This window comes from Eulemur rufifrons, chromosome 15 (genome assembly GCF_041146395.1).
Source record: "Eulemur rufifrons isolate Redbay chromosome 15, OSU_ERuf_1, whole genome shotgun sequence".
Classification (NCBI taxonomy): Eukaryota; Metazoa; Chordata; class Mammalia; order Primates; family Lemuridae; genus Eulemur; species Eulemur rufifrons.
The window spans coordinates 76,515,140-76,533,747 of record NC_090997.1 but is presented as its reverse complement, the minus strand read 5'-3'; positions in this window follow the sequence as shown (position 1 = coordinate 76,533,747).

The following is an 18,608-nucleotide window of genomic DNA, read 5'->3' as shown; positions in this document are numbered from 1 at the left end:
ATTTAATTTTTCCCATGTGGATAATTAGCTGATCCAGCAAAGGTATTTCATAGCCCTTCCTTTTCCCTGTCATTTACAATGCTGACTCAGACATGTATTCTTTTCCATATATTATTGAGTTTATCTGTGAGCTCTCTATTGGTTATTTTTAATCCTATTCCAACTCATGATTATAAGTCTAAATGTCTGGCAAGACAATTCCCCTAATATGATTTCTCTTTTTAGAAAATATTTTCACTATTATTGGGCCCTTAAACTTCTTCATAAATTTTAAAATCTATATGTCACATTCTTCAAAAACAATTCAGCTTGGATTTTTATCATAATTGCATTGACCTCCATGTATCAATTTGGGGAAAACTGATATTTTTTAAAATATTGAATCTTTCCATCTGTGAATTTGATATAATTAGCCACTGATTCAAGTTTTCTTTAACACCAATTCTCCTTGCTCTTGATCCTTGATTCTCATTGCTCTCTGTTTCTTTCACTCTTGCTAATTTTCAGTTTTTCTTTAGATCTGAGCTCAAATGTCATAATTTTAATTTTTTTAGTGAGAAAAATCCATGATTAAAAATCATTTGTTATAATCAATGCAGATTTAAGAATATCTTATCCACTGCACTGCTAGAATCAAAAGTATAATTCAATTATTTGTTAGATTAACTCAAAATTCAGGATCATCTGTTTGTAAATTTTCTTTATAAAAGGAAGGGGAAGTATTCCAGGCCTGTACTCTGAATCTAGTGATTAAAGACAGAAAAAAAAAAATGCTTAATGAACATGTCAATCTCTGAAACAAAAGAACTCTGGAAATGAATGGAACCTTCTAAGAAAACCCAGAAGTCCTTAAGTTTAACCTCCCAAATGATACAAGAATTCCTTTGACAGCATGCTACAGATGGCTTTCCAACATGTCCAGAAACATTTCACAATGATATTCGAATTGAATCCTAAAAGCATATTTGAAAGATATTTTTTTAAAATATTTGAGCCATGTCCTTTTTCCTGGTAAATTTATTGATGTAATCCAATTTTCCAAAATAAGTGAAAACACAACTGAACATTTGCCTGAATCTTCAATATTACAATAATGATGACACCATATAGATATTGTGCCAACACAGTATATCATTTAGAAACATAGCACAACTGCTTCTTATTTAAAAATTGGAAGATGCTTTCACAATTCCTGAAGTTATGTTTGAAATCAATCAGCATGTGAACAGTACATTTGGGACAAATGACAGCTCTAAGCTTAACCCTATTATAAGACCATGAAAAATATTTTAAAAGTCTCTAATTTTGAAATGACTTGATGCATTTTATATTAGGTAAGAAGTCATAGAAATTCCTAATTAGGAATGGCATCTGTTTATTTAACAATCTACATGAACGGGAACTATGGAAATACATCTGGTGCTCTAGTGAATATATAATAATCAGTGTACCCTGACTGTAAAGAAAAGCAGAAGCAAAACTGAAAGTACAAACTTGAAAGAGTAATACGATTCATCTATTATCAACTAAAAGTCAGGCTTGCTACGCTTCTGAAAATAGTATATTTGAAGAACATAGCAGAATGTCTGATGCTCAACTGCCATCTGCTTACCCATATTAGTCCCCTTGAAGTTTAACACTAGCATGTAACTAGTCTTGGCTAGTAAAATGAGATTAAAAGGTGTATGGATCACTTACAGGTTTAGGAAGTAAAAACTCCACCCATGATTCTCCTATATCTCTTTCCTCACAATCAAGGATGCTGCATGCTTCAAATAGTGCCGCTGTAAAATGGCAGAGCCTCTGTCCTCCTGGACTACTGAGTGAAACTATGTAGTATTCTCATTAAATAGTAGAAATAAATCCATATTTCAAGTAGTATTATAAAAAAGGTTTAAATCTCTGTGCATAATATATACTCACTAATGAATACCTTTTTCATAATTAATTGACGGGTTTAGATATTACTGATGAAACAAGTTGGGAAGTGTTCTATTCTCTGAAAGGTTATATACAACATTGATATTATTTCTTTCTTAAATACATTGAATAAATCATAAAAAAAAAAAAAAAAAAAAAAGAAACTATGCAGACCAGAGTCCAGTGTATGGATAATCTCACTGAAAAGGCACTGAGATTTAGGATTAATTTCTTATAATAGCAAAATCTAGCCCATTCTGGTTAACCTTGAGCAACTACTAGATCCAATATTACATTTTATAAATTAAAAATATCAAAGTTTTCAAAATTTATAGTATAATCCATAATGAGAAACACACATGAATTTTTGCCTTTAACTATTTTTTTCAAGGCGGATGTAATTGTGTGCTAAATAAAAAGGACTAAATTCTAACGTATGAGTTTTACTTGCACCAGCACTCAGATCCTCATTTAGTTCATTACATTCGGCAAAATAGGCATATTAGTAACTATTATTATTTAAGTGTTATTGATGCAGCAGGGAGCAAAAGCCTCAGACATGTAGCCTAATGAGCAAGGCAAGACAGAGTGGGGGTCCTTGAATGGAATGAGCCTTTGCAGTGCTCAGAGAAATGGAGAGAATTCATTTTTCTTTGCTACCCTAGACTCTGCCCTGAGGGTTCTTATCCCTTGTACCTCTGTGGCCTCCTATCTGACCCCTCTGGTTGCAGCTCCATCTCCATTCTTCCCCAGTGCTATGATATGAATCTTCGCGTCCCTTCAAAATTTATGTGTTGAAACCTAATCACCAATATGATGGTATTAGGAGGTATTTGGGGGGTGATTAAATCATGAGGGCAGAGTCTTCAAGAATGGGATTAGAGTCCTTATAAAAGAAGCCCTGGAGAGCTGCCTTGCCCCTCCCATGATGAGAGGACACAGCTAGAAGGCACCATCTGTGAACTAGCAAACTGGCCCTCACCAGAAATCAAATCAGCCAGCACCTTGGTCTTGGACTTCCTGCCTTTCCGACTGTGAGAAATAAATTTCTATTGCTTATAAGACACACAGTGTCTATGGTATTTTCTATAGCAACCCAAACAGAGTAGGACACCCAGCTACTATGGGATTTGACACAATCATTGCAGTAAAACCAAAAAAGAACAATGTACACCTGTTACTGTACGCAATTACCCTCTTATCAAAATCTCAGGAAAGATAGAGAAAACCTGGAACAGACTTACGGGATTCAAAAAATAGAAAGCAATATTACATTTAAGATGAGTAACCCAAATCAGTATTCAAGAAAGTGGAAATTAGCAAGTACCAAGTACAGCCATTCATTAAATAAATATTAATTGAACAGCTACAATATGCTAAACACCACGATAATTACTGGATGTAAAGTGATAAGCAATAGTGATAGTCTCTATTATCTCTAATGGGTTCATAATCTGTTGGGCACAAAATGAACCAGATATGAAGAGAAGAGCAGGAAGTTAAGCAATCTTTCACCTGTCCTTCAGGGTAAATTTTTATATTAATAGAAATTAATTTTATCACCCTGTTGTCTAAAATCTTTTGATGGCTTCTCATTGTGCTAAAGCAAACGTGGGATTATTTACCACATTCTAGAAGTCGCTTCATGATAAGGACCCTATTTACTTAACCTCTCTAAGCATTTATTTCTTTGTCTGTAAAATATTGATAATAATATTTACATCATAGAATTGTGAGGATTAAATGAGACAGTTTGCAAAGCTTTCAAAGCACTTATTTAGCTCTATATCTGGCAATAGAAAGCCCCACAATAAATGTTAGCCAATAATATTGCTATTATTAAGTCTTCTACATTATCCCATTCCTTTTCCATTTCCCCTGACTGTGCTTTATCCACACTGGCCTTTGAAAACTGTTAGGATACATCAAGTTCCTGTGTGCCTATGGATTTTGAACCTTCTGTTCTCTACTGGCTCTTGGCATGATAGGCTTCTTCTTATCCTTTATATCTCAGCTTAAATTGTCACTTTCAGACTTGATCTAAAGGGCCCTCCTGCACCTGCTTGTCTCTATCACAGTACCCTGTTTTTTTCTTTCATTGGATGTTTAACTATCTAAAACTATTTCATTTATGGTGGGTTTACTTAATTTGTCACATGTCTTGCCCAGTAGAATTAGACTCCAAGGGGCAGGGAGTTATCTGCCCTGGCTTGTTCGTTGCTGTATCCAATATGCTTAGAGCAATGCCTTGCACATAGAAGTTCTTTCACAAATATTTACTGAATGGATCAACAAATTCGCGCATAAACCAGAAGTTCTTTTAAATTAATTTTTCATAAACCAGAAGTTTTAATTAGAAGGAAGGCAGGGGAAATATATTTTTAAAGCATTGAGGATTGAATTCCAAAAATACAAAATTAGGTAGAGTAACTTCTAAGTATTGCCTTTCTTGCTAAAGTACTGATTATGAAGTAGACCAAGTGAACCACACAAGGGTATCAGGACTTCTGCCCTCACTTGGACAAAAGCTCATCCACAACATCTAGGTCTGGTTTTAGAGGTTTCAAATCATTAATATTAGCAAACATTTAGATAATTATTCCTTACAGGGCAGTTTAATAGGTGCTGAGATTTTGAAGAAGAATGAGAAACCACAAGGGGATTCTGATATGACTCAAAAGAAAAAAATATGTATTAAAGAATCAGTACGAGTGAAAGATGTTACAGTATAAAGTAGTCTTCTCTTTGGCAGTAATGTATCTAATAAATGGTGTGGAGACTACAGACTAAAGAATTTGACTTTTACACCAATGCTGAGCTGATGCAAGGCTCGAGCAGACCTGGAGAGACATGGGGTCTCATGTTGTCTAAAATCTTTTGATGGCTTCTCATTGTACTAAAACAAACGTGGGATTATTTACCACATCTATAAGTCACTTCATGATAGTGGCCCTACTTATTTAACTTCTCTAAGCAAAAAGAGGTTGGGAGAAGAGTGTGAGTATACCTGAGGCTCTGCATGATGCACGAAGGATTCATCAATAGATAAATTAACAACCGATCTATCTAGCATTTAAGCTGCACTCATTAAACACTTCCTATTAGAGAGGAAGCACCAAAAATCAACAAGGCACATTAGCTAGGATCACCTAGTAAAGGTGACAATGCCTTCCATGAGGTATTCTTTGAGTGTACACCATGAGCAATATTCTATGATTAAAGGTTATTTTCATTTTCATAATGTGTTATAATTTATGAAGTGTTTTCATATGTTATCTTAATTAACTATGACAATAAATCATTTAAGAAGGTCATAATTTTCTAGGTAAAAAACTTAAGTCATTTTTCTAGGTCACCAGTTAGTAAATTATAGATCTATGAGAGTGATACAGAATATCAGACTCTAGTCCAGTGTTCTTTTCACTGTCCCATATCTGCCTCTCAGTAGCTGTAATTATTCATGTCACTTCAAATACAAGTACCATTTAGAATGAATATATCAGTCATAGTATCAGCATGATTTAAGTTTGTATTTTCAAACCAATTAAGCTAGTTAATACAGCAGGAACATTGTCTAAAAACTACACCAATTTTCTTAATTTAAAAGGAGTATAAAAAATTTATTTAACCTCTGCAGAAATATTTGTGATCAGAAGTTGAAATGCTGGAAATCAGAACTCTTAGTTTTCAATAATTTTAAAAAGTGTGAAGATATGAATGCCAAATGAAAACTATGAATTTAATGAGGATAGATACCTCAGAACCCTCTTGAGTTAATCTATAAGAAAATGGTTTGATTCCTACAGTATAATGATACAATATAAAGGTATTATGTTATTTAAGCAATTTTTGGAAACACCTTAAGAGTTTAAAACTTCTGCTATTTTGTTTCTATTTTTGTTTTTACGATCTAGGACATTCACACATTGAATTTCACCAAACTTTTCACTTGTACAAGTGTTAAGGGACACATTTTAATCAATATTTTACTACTTGATATTTGTGTAAATATTATAAATAAAATCCCATTATTTTACATATAAACCTATAAAATTAAGTAATGTTGAAAACTTAAAAATAGGGAAAAACATAACAAATGGCAAATTATATCAATCATTATATGAAGATACACAATAATGACAAATAGATACTGCTTTAGTTGAATAGGCAGCTAACACTAATATTTATGTTTCTGGTGACATTCCCTAACAGTTTTCTAAAAATTAGTATAGAATCTTTTTTCCAAAAATTGGAAAACACTGAAAAATTGACACATGCAACTTTTTTCACTGAATATTATTTTAATACTAATGTGAAAGTTTTTTCTTTGTGCACAAACACTTTTAGGGGGCATTAAAAAAAAAAATCAACCTGAAGAATTCTGTATCTGTTTCACTGGCGATGACAAGTATGTTAATTGCTTGCAGATAACATCTGTTCTAGTGAAATCAAGATGCAGAGTCTGGGTTGGAGCTGTGATGCTAGCAGCTTTCTAAAGCTTTGTCTGGGAGACTCACTGCATGCATTTCACAGAGAGAGGCAGCTGGAAGGCTTTTGAGCTTTTTTGAGGACCCTCCAGCAACTGAAATAAAATCTGCCAGGAACCCTGGGTCATCGAAATGTCTTCCTTTGAGCAGTGGACTCACCTTTGAAGCTCCAAGATATCCACTGACCATGACGCCTGAGTGTGCTCTGGCTAAAGCAAGTTCAGGGTGATCTGCCAACCGCCTGCATGCAAGAGCGAGCCTCTGACTTCCTTCTCTGTTTACAGAGCAGGGTGAAGGGCCTCTCTAGCGGGGATAGCAAGAGCCTGGTCAATATAATGTCAGATATAAAGGGCCCTTATGCTCAACAGGCCACGTTTACAATTTTACAGGGTTCAATTGCTTACCAGATGTGCATATAGAGTGGGCTAACCCATGGCATCACGATTGTCCTGGTCTCAACTCTTTCTAGGCTCTGTATGCTTGCTTATCCTTTAAGCTATGAATTTATGTAGACTCTGATGGACTGTTCCTAGAAGAGCTGATGTTACTCCCCTTTGGAACAGATACCCATGTGCTCTGTGCTTTACTATAGAGTAAAGCCTAGAGTGTTCCTTTTCAGTATTTGTAGACCAAATGACTATGTCAACCAAAGTTATAGGCATAGGGATCTCACTAGCTCTGCAAGTAGGCTTAAAGTGATGTATTTCAAGAACTGAAACAATACCTGTATTTGTTATGGGTTCTGTAGTTGAGAAAAAGAAGACAAGAGAGCTGGATGGAAAAAAAATGAAAGAGGAAAGCATATGAGACACATGGGGAAGATGTTAGAAATAAAATACCAAGAGTAAGAAAAGTGGATGCAGTGAGAATAGAGATATTAAATAACATGGCATGTTTGTATATTAAATAACATGGCATGTTTGTGGAAAAATTGATTTAAACACTTTAACTCTAAAATTTAGTTCTTCGCCAATATGAGTTTTAACATTTAAACACACCCTATTTATATGAAACCTAATGATGTCATAGCTTATAATAAATACACTCTAATCTTGTAATCTAGAAGAAATAAGCTCTTTTCAGTATTTCATTTGAGGAAGCTTCCTTCGTAATAAGCAACATTATAGCAAACTCATGATGAAAAGTACATTTCCTTACATGTGGAAACACTCCACTCTCAAGTTTTTCTGACATTGTTCTGAACTCTGCAAGAAGATAAATAAAAGCAATCATTCTTACAAACTTAGTGACACTAAATAAGATATATATGTTAAAGAAAGCATAGACATAAGTATCAATAAGGTTAACAACAGTGTTCTCAGGATTGCAGTTCCAAAACACTTATTACAGAACAAATTAAACTCATCGACTGGGTGGAATTCTAAATGGTTTTAGTCAGCACAGGTGGAAGTGAAGAAGTTAACTTCTGTTGGCTGTTTTTGGTGATCTATTTTCTAGGCTTCTGCAACAAAAGTAGACATGTTCTTCCAAACTAATTCAGTATCAAATAATAACTTTCTAGCAATCATTCTGTTCTTAAGAATTAACAGAAGGTTTGATTTTTTAATGAATATTTTTTTGGATTTGAGTAACACATTTGAATGTAAAATTTTAAAACATTTCAGACACATGAATCACAAAAGTGTCCATATGATTTTTACAAAGCTATAGATTGTATTAATACATAAATATATACAGACATATATGGTCATAGATGGTTACCTTTTGTTCCTTTTTAGGTACTAGCAATCTCAAATTTAAAATAGTTTTTAGCTTTTTGAAGAATTTATCTGTTAGTAGTATTTTTTAGATAGAATGCTTCAGAATGACACATACATTCATTAACCCTGCACTTAGCTGGACCTAGTAAGCACTTGGAATTCTTGTCTTCACCATTCTGTGCTACTTGTTGTCTTTTCTCTACCTTGTTCATATAACAACAAAAACATTATTAAGTTTTTTAGGTTGATCATTTTCAATAGAAGGAAAAAATATTTTGTCCATATTTGCTATAAAATATTTATTGAAAACTTCTTCAGTAGTTATTAATATATAGATAATATTCTTCTCTTTCTATCAATCACAGCTTCAGTCAGCGCAGGCTGCTATAATAGAATACCATGGACTAGGTGACTCAAACAATTTATTTCTCATAGTTCTGGAGGCTGGGGAGTCCAAGATCAAAGTGCTACACAGTTCAATTCCTGGTGAGGGTTCTTTTCTTGACTTGCAGAAGGTGGTCTTACTGTGTCCACACATGGTGAAGAAAGGAGGTTTTTGTGTCTCTACCTCTTCTTATAAGGGCACTAATATCAACACGGGGACCCCGTTCTCATGACCTCATCTAAACCTAATTACTTCCAAAAGGCAATACCCCATTGGGGGTTAGGGCTTCAAAACATGAATTTTGAGGGGACACAAACGTTCAGTCTATACAATCACCAAATATTTTTGACATTTTAGTAGTTATTCAGAAAGAAAGTAAAAGCAGGAATAATTTGATAAACATTCGAAAAAGGCTGCATTTATGAAATAGTACATGTTGGAGTAATTGGAAAATACAAGATATTTTCTTCATATGTGAGTAAAATCATCCCTGTTTTTCTTATCAGAATAAATTAGTAAAAGTTTAGAGTTGATATTTTTGTCAATTAGAGGAAAATGTTTTAAAAATAATAGAATAAATACTCTAGGGACAAGAATCCCTATTCAATAAATGGTGCTGGGAAAATTGGTTAGCCACATGTAGAAGACTGAAACAGGACCCACAGCTTTCACCTCTCACAAAAATCAAATCACAGTGGATAACAGACTTAAACCTTAGGCGTGAAACGATTAGAATTCTAGAAGAAAATGTAGGAAAGACTCTTACAGACATTGGCCTAGGCAAAGAATTTATGAAGAAGACCCCTAAGGCAGTCACAGCAGCAAGAAAAATAAATGAATGGGACATGATTAAATTAAAAAGCTTCTGCACAGCCAAAGAAACACTCATGAGAATAAACAGATCACCTACAGAATGGGAAAAAAGTTTTGCATACTACACATCAGATAAAGGACTGATAACAAGAATCTATTTAGAACTCAGGAAAATCAGCAAGAAAAAATCAAACAACCCTATCAAAAAGTGGGCAAATGACATGAGTAGAAATTTCTCAAAAGAAGATATAAGAATGGCTAACAAACATATGAAAAAAATGCTCAACATCCCTAATCATCAGGGAAATGCAAATCAAAACCATAATGAGATATCACTTAACCCCAGTGAGAATGGCCTTTATCAAAAAATCCCAAAACAACACATGTTGGCGTGGATGTGGAGAGACAGGAACACTCATACACTGCTGGTGGGACTGCAAACTAGTGCAACCCCTGTGGAAAGCATTATGGAGGTATCTTAAACAGATTCAAGTAGACCTACCATTTGATCCAGCAATCCCATTATTGGGCATATACCCAAAGGAAAAAAGGTCATTCTATAACAAAGACATATGTACCCGAATGTTTATAGCAGCACAATTCACAATTGCAAAGATGTGGAAACAACCCAAATGCCCATCAATACATGATTGGATTAGTAGACTGTGGTATATGTATACTATGGAATATTACTCAGCTATAGAAATAACGAAGATACGACATCTCTATCGTTCTCCTGGAGAGAGTTGGAACCCATTATATTAAGTGAAGTATCCCAAGAATGGAAAAATAACCATCACACGTACTCACCAGAAAATTGGTTTCCCTGATCATCACCTAAATACACATCTGGGAACAATACCAATCGGATATCAGACTGAGGTGGGGGGTGGGGGGAGGGGATGGGTGTATGCCTACATAATGAGTGCATTGCGCACCATTTGGGAAATGCTCACGCTTGAAGATGCTGACTGGAGGGGGGGGGGATGGATATATACCTACATGATGGGTGCAACGCACACTGTTTGGGGAACAGACACACCTGGAGCTTTGACTTGGGGGGACAGGCGGTACATGGGCAACGTATGTAACCTGAAATTCTGTATCCCCCATAATAAGATGAAATTAAAAATAATAATAATAAAAAAAAAAAACAATAGAATTGCCCAAAATTTCAGACCAGTAAGCTAAATTGATGCATGAAAGTCAAAAAATAGTAAATACTGACAGTATGTTTAATCATTGAAATTATCAACAAAGGTAAAGATATTTTTAATTTAAAAAGAATAGATGACTTTAGTGGGAAAGGTCATGTTACTGAAACCAAAACAGCAAAAGATATTTATTTCTAAAAATAAAAATAAGAAAATATCTTAATGTATATGCGAGTATTAATCCAGTGTATAATCTGATTTAAAATTCCTTTGGGCTAAGAGATCTTTTCAGATAATTAGATTATTGTTTTCAAGCTCCTGGAATTCAACCAAATGAAATTATTTTAATAAATTATTCATTTCAGACTTGTAAAACTAACAATCCTATTTTGAAAAGATAAAGTTTCATTTTAAAGATGGCACATATCAAACACAAGTTAGTTCTTCAAAAAATGTTGTAAACTTTTGTCCTCCAGATTAGCTAGGTTGTTAGCTGGTCTCCCCATCCATGGTAACCCTGTCAAAGTAGTCCCTATTTCTCCTTTGTAGAATTTATCCCTTTTCTAAGCAATCAGTGCTTTCCTAGTAGGTATGGAGTGCCATGAGGACAGGGGCCTAGGGTATCTCACTGGTCAGTGGATCCCTACCTCCTGGTTTAGAGGACACTGAACTGCTATTTGTTGAGGAAGGAGAGAGAGAGGGAGGAGAAAGGAAAGAATGGAGGGAAGAAGAGAAAGAGGGAGGGATGAATGGAAGGGAGGAAAAGTGAGGGAAGAATAGAATGACCATGATACCACCTGTGAATGTTGCTACTAAGTCAGTTTGATCTCAGGGATGCTCAGTCATCCATCAAGAGAAAGAAAGAAAAGAAGTGCCATTTTCTCATAAAATCTGATGTGAAAGGCAATGTTTTAAGACAAGAGAGAAAAAAAGATTCAGAGCATAACATAAAACTGGAAATGGAAAACCATACTGAAATGTTTTAAAGGAAGAAACGTTAAAGTCAAAGCAAGTTGACTCAAGAATAGGCATATTTGTGTATTACCATCAAGATGAAGATGAGTGTAGGAAAATAGTACATTAAAGAGGTGCTTTAATCAGTAGCACTTTAGGTATGGTCCATGGACCAGTGCCGGTCCACAAAATTGTTTTACCTGTCCACAATGAGATAAGCACAGTACTTAAGAGTAAGCATTTAGAAATGTTTATACAATTTGATGGAATGATTTTGTCTGTTGAACCCAATGAAGATAGATTTTTGTCTTATATGTGTACATTTTTATTTGATGTTTTTGGTAACTCAATTGTATTTTTATAAGGTAAGATGATAAATTAAAAATGTAAAAAATATTTTAAAATAAAAAATTTAAGACGTTTAAAATTTAACAACTGCCTTTACCAAAAAAGTCTGAGAAACATTGCCTTAGACGATGTGTTGGCAGTAGTGCATGGTTTTTGCTGTCCCTCCCCATCTCTTTTACGTTTGCATAATTCTACTTGTCTTAAAGCAAGTATACACAAATGTTCTCTGCAAGCTTTCTCACAATGAAAAAATAATCTTAAACATACCAATTGGAAATTATTTTAAAGAGCTTTTTAATTTGTGATGTGTGACAATATATGAAACTGCAAAGAGAATAAACACAGAGGTTTTTGGTTTGGTTTCAATGTGAAAGGCTATGGCACTCTCACCATGTGGGCTTGAAACTCTTTTCTGCTTGATTGTTTCTATAAATGTTTACATAGAAGTATACTGTTTTTCAAGCATTTGCAAACAGTGGCTTGCTGCATTATAGGTTCATGAAATCTTTCTTTTGGAAAAACTTGTAAGCAGAAATGTTGAGCTTTAAAGATCGTCTTAAAGCCCTCTCATTTCCCCCTTCTGTAACAGCATTCCATATCAAAAGTTGAGTTATACCCTATCTTTTTTTTTAATTTATTAAAACATACGTCAGTCAAGTGAAAATATATATTAAGAATAGCAGAGTAAACATTGACATATGCAATACTGGGCCTAATGAACTAAACATTACAAGTAGATTTGAAGACCCTGATCACCCTTGCCCCATCTTTTCTCATTTCCTTTACCTAGAGGCAAATGTGGCTTTTGTTTGTGTGTTTGTTAGTTTTAACAAGGAAAGTAAATCTCATGTCCTTCTGGTGTTAATGATTGGAATGTGGAGAAAATTCTAACCTTCTGAGGATATTAAACTGTCAGGCTCATGATGTTGAATCCAGGTAACATTTTTTTTTTTAACTATTAGGTTCCAAAAGGGTCCCCTAAGTAGCATCCTTTTCCCTAGCTGAGTTCAGAATCAAGTGAAACACAAACACAGAAGTCAGACAGAAGTAGATGAGAAAGTCACCTGCTTTAGATCCGGCCACATGGCTTGCTGGCCCTCTCCTGTCCCGAACTTCTGACAACAGCGCCTCCTCCAAACATACCACATGAGGAAGAGCACCTGGCCATTCTTTCTGAGACAGGTAGATCACACAGAAAGGAGAGGGGAAGAATAAACAGAGCAGCAAAACTCTTTCTCCTCAAATTACCAATCAGATAATGAACTCCCATTCCCTTTGGGAGAAGTGAGTGAATGGGGAGAGAAAACCAAGTAGTCAGCCTCTGGAGGTCCCTAGACTTGAAAACATAAAGCCTGGGGAAGAAATTTCTCCCCAACATTAACTATGGTCTAAGAATGTTTTTCTATTGTTATTTCATATGGAAATATGACTATGAAATATTGTGCTTTGCCTTTATGTTTTTAAATTTATTTTTTAAACTCTATAACTTTAATAACTTAAATAGGAATGCACACAATGGATTGTGTATTTTGTACAATGGGGCTCTGATATTAATTTCTTGTTGTTTCTCACAAAAGAACTGTTAAACAATTTTTACTTTTGACTAAAATAATAGTATTCTGAATTGTGGTTTAGTGGTATGCCCTTCTTGAATTTCCCAATTTTAGCTCATTCACTTCTCTATACCTCCCTCTATTCTTTCTTTATTTTAAACAGCTTTGTTAAGATATAATTCACGTACTATGTAATTCATCCATTTAAAGTGTACAATTTGATTTTTTTACTGTATTCACAGATATGTGCAACCATCACCACGGTCAATTTTAGAACATGTTCTAGAACATGTTCATCATATAAAAAAGAGACTCCATGCTCTTTACATTGTCTCCCCTCTGTCTCTCCATCCAACCCTTGTTTCTAAGCAACCACTAATCTCCTTTCTGTCTCCATAGGTTTTGCTATTCTAGATAATTTATATAAATGTGCATATACAACATGTAGTGTTTTGTGACTGGCTTCTTTCACTTAGCATAATGTTTTTAAGTCCCATCCATGTTGTAGTACAAATTGGTACTTTATTCCTTTTTATACTGCATGATATGTACATAGATATAGCATATTTCATCTATCCACTTTGTCAGTATTAGTTGTTTCTACCAGTTGGCTATTATGGATAATGCTGCTATAAACATTCATGTCTAAAGTGTGTCTGTCTCCTATCAACGGGGTATAGTTGGCTACTGCTTTTTTTAAAAATTCAGTCTGACAGTCTGTACATTTTTACCAGATTCTTTAATCCATTCACATTTAATGTCATATTGATATAGGAGGATTTACATCTTCCATTTTTATTTTTGGTTTACTATGTGTCTCATGGGTTTGTTGTTGCTGTTCCTTCATTCTTTCTTTACTGCTTTCTTTTGAATTAAGTGTATATTTTCTTATGAGGCATTTAAATTTATTTAATAATTTTTCACTATAGTTTTTGAAGTTTGTTGTTGTTTTAGTGGTTGTTCTAGGGCTGCAGTCCCCAACCCCCGGACCATGGGCCAGTGCTGGTCCGCAGTCTGTTAGGGACCCAGCCACAGAGCTCTGCCAACCTCCTCCATCCCCCTCCCCCCTTTCTGTGGAAAAGTTGTCTTCCATTAAACTTAGAAACCAGGGGCCACACAGAACGAGGTGAGCAGTTGGTGAGCCAGTGAAGCTTCATCTGTATTTACAGTTGCTTCCCATAGATGCATCACCGTCTGAGCTCTGCATACCCTCCTTCCATTGGTAGAAAAATTGTCTTCCGTGATATCAGTCCCTGTGCCAAAAAGGTTGGGGACTGCTGCTCTGTGGCTTACTATACATAACTTACAGAATCAGCTTTAAGTATATCTAGCTTGATTCTAGTGAGCTGTAGAAACACATTACTTCTATATAAAACTATTCACTCCCCTCCCTTTTGTGGCATTCTTGTTACACCTATCAAAGTTATATATTATATTGATTAATGTTATAAATCCAATAACATATTGTTAAGTCCAATATAAATTTATTCCTACTGACCTTCTTTGTGCAGGAACACATTACAATTCTATACACTATAGGTCCAGCAATATATTATATACATATTATTTTAAAAATTGCTTTTCTCTCTTTTTATTTTTTTTAAGAAATGGGGTCTTGCTCTGTTGCCCAGGTTAGAGTGCAGTAGTGTGATCATAGCTCATTGAACCCTTAAACTTCTGGACTCAAGCAATTCTCCCCCTTGGCCTCCCAAGTAGCTAGGACTACAGGTACATTCCACTATGCCAGGCTAATAGTTTTATTTTTTGTATAGACAGGGTCTTGCTATGTTGCCCAGGTTGGTCTTAAACTCCTGGCCTCAAGCAGATCCTTTCCTTTTGGCCTCCCAAAGTGCTGAGATTACAAATGTGAGCCACCATGCTAGCCACAATTGCTTTTTAAGTCAGTTAAGAGAAGAAAAGAGAATAGTAAGCCTTTATCCTATCTTTCATAATTGCATGATTACCTTTACTTGTGTTCTTTCCTTTTTTGTGTGGATTGCAATTACAATCTAGGGTCACTTACTTCCAGCCTAAAGAACTTCATTTATTATTTCTTGTAAGACAGGTCTCTTAGGAACAATATCTAACTAAGCATACTTTATGTTGGCTAATATTTTCATCACTAAGTAGGTATGACAGAAGCATAATCATCATCATAATACTATTAGGTATCATTTTACATGTTTTAAATGTTTTCTATGGGCCAGTCTCTATGTTAAGTAATTCACATGAATTATCACAACAGCCCTGTAATGTAGGTACTATTATTATCATATAGATAGAAAACTGAGACTTGGAGATATTAAAATAACTTCCAAAGGTCACAAATCAAGTCAGATATATAGCCAGGAGGTGTACATTTCTGTGGAATCATAAGAACAGGGTTCTCTATTTTGCCTGTTAAGAATAAACGTTTGGGGAAAGAGTCTCAAAAGAGATGATGCCTGAAGTAAGTCTTCAATAATATGTACAATTTGGGAAGATTAATATAAGAACATGGATAATGTGTGCCAGGAATGGGAGAACAGAAGAGCAAACACATGAAGAAATGAAAGGGTATGGTACCTTAGAGAAGCCAAAAAAAGATCAATATGATGAAAATCTAGACCATATTGATCTTTATTACAATACAGCCATACTCATTTGTTATATATTATCTATGGCTGCTTTAGCACTACAATGGTGAATTGAGTAATTGCAGAAAAGTCCATTTGGCCAGTGAATCAAAGTATCTGCTACCTGATCCTTCATGGAAAAGCCTGCTAATCTCTATTTTAGAGAGTCAATTAGGTTTTAGAGCAATTAAAAGGAAGAAAAAACTAATTTTATTTTTACTTTTATTTATTTCATTCCCAATTGTCTTTATTTCTTTGTGTAGATCTAAATTTTTGTTGAGTACCATACCGTGCTGCCTGAAGAGCTTTTAAGATTTCTTATAGAGCATATCTACTAGATCACTATTCTATCAGCGACGAGCTAAGTTCCTCAAAATAAGTATAATCTCACCTAAATGGCAAGACACAAGCTACTTATGGTTTGCTTCTATTCTTACAACATGGCTCTCCAGAATTTTCTCACACTCATTTTTTTAAAATGTTAACTGAAAATATTTAAACTGGCAAAAAAATTGCAAGAATAATACAATGAAATCCCATATATACTCACATAGAATGACCAATCTTAATATTATTTTGTCACACTTTCTTTTATATACACACACAGTATATATAAACTGAATCATTTGAGAAGTGAGATGTCATGACCTTTCACCCTAAAGTAATTCATCATACATTTTCTAAGAAAAAGAACATTTTATTACATAAACATGGCACAATTATTAATTTTAGAAAATAAAACATTAATACAAGATTATGTTATCTATTGAATAATATTGTCCTTTACAGCACATCTTTTTATGATTTAATATCCAATGCAGAATCATGCATGTGTACTTGTCATATGTCTTTAATATCTTTTAATCTAAAAGTTTGTCAGTCTTTTTCTTTTATGAGATGACTTTTTAAAAAAATACATGCCAAGTGTTTTGTAGAAAATCTCCTCATTTGGACTGTCTACTAATTTCTTCATGATTAGATTCAGGTTATGATTATTCTCAAAGGAATACTATTATATTATCTCTCTCTCTCCATACATATATATATTATGTACCATACTATATGATATATGTGGTGTGTCCTTCTTAGCATATCATTTCAAGAGGCTTAGAATATTTGCTCTGTTTTTCATGATGTTAACTTTAATCATTTTGTTAGGATGGAATTTGTCAGAATTTTTTTCACTGTAAATATCCTTTTCCCTTTGTAACTACTAAATAATACATGGGGAGATACTTTGGGAATACATAGATACCCTACTCCTCAAATTTATTCAATGATTTTACTCCAGCAGTGATGGTCTGATTTCTCAACTGTTAGCTATACTTGGAGTTGGTTAGTGAAAAGAGGCTGTAGATCCTCAGTACCAATACATTACACTCTCTAGGGCTTCAGTCTTTTGCCTTTTCTGTTTTCAGACCTTTTTTCCTCATTACTATGAGACTACAATAAATTTCACTTTGAATTTCAGAAGGTTTTAGTTTAGGTTTTAGTCTCCTACACAGTCTTAGAATATAGCAAATATCTTTTGTGGAAAATTGCTATGTATTTGTGGCCCTCAAGCCTTCGATATTGTCTCTCTATTCCCAAGTGCCTGCTAACGGCTGCACTAGTTTCTCATCTTTCCAGCTGCTGCTGTTTGTCTGGGCCAAGCCACAAACTTCAGCTCACACCAAAAATTGGCAAATTCCTCCATGTAAGAAAACAGTTGCTGTTTGTCTACTCACCGCTGAATATTTCTCCTCTCTGGAATACAGACCCATTTAGTCCTCTTAGCTTCTAAACCTATATGAGGTCTTTTCAAACGATTTCTTGTAATTCGTCCTTTTTCCCTAGTTGTGAACTTTGAATGTATAGGCTTGATGTTATCTTTTAAATTCTACTCAAAAATCTGAGAACAATCAATTCTATGTGCATCATCTGATAACTCCAATATCTATATCTCTTTTGGCTCTGTTTCTGTTGGCTATTTTTCCTCTTTGCTTTTTTGTCATACAGTCTGCCTCCATAAACGCATGGTAATTTTTGGACTAAATGACAGATTTTTTTTTTTTTTTTTTTTTTATTTTACAGAATCAAAGAGTCTAACAGTATATCTTGTTAGATACAGTATGTCCTCATAATGTATACATTATTTCTTGTACAATGATATGAAATAATATGGGAAATATTCATGATAAATTATTAAGTGAACAGTGCAAGTTAAAAACAATAGTTTCATATTTTTTTCCCCCACCCCCCCTTTCCCGAGTCAGCACCTTCAAGTGTTACCACTCCCCAAACGGTGCGCAATGCACTCATTGTGTAGGCATACCCCCATCCCCTCCCCCACCCCCCACCTCAGTCTGATGTCCAATTGGTGTCGTTCCCAAGTTTGTATTTAGGTGATGATCAAGGAAACCAATTTTCTGGTGAGTACATGTGATGCTTGTTTTTCCATTCTTGGGATACTTCACTTAATATAATGGGTTCCAACTCTCTCCAGGAGAGCCATAGAGATGTTGTATCTTCATCATTCCTTATAGCTGAGTAGTATTCCATGGTATACATATACCACAGTTTACTAATCCAATCATGTATTGATGGGCATTTGGGTTGTTTCCACATCTTTGCTATTGTGAATTGTGCTGCTATAAACATTTGGGTACACGTGCCTTT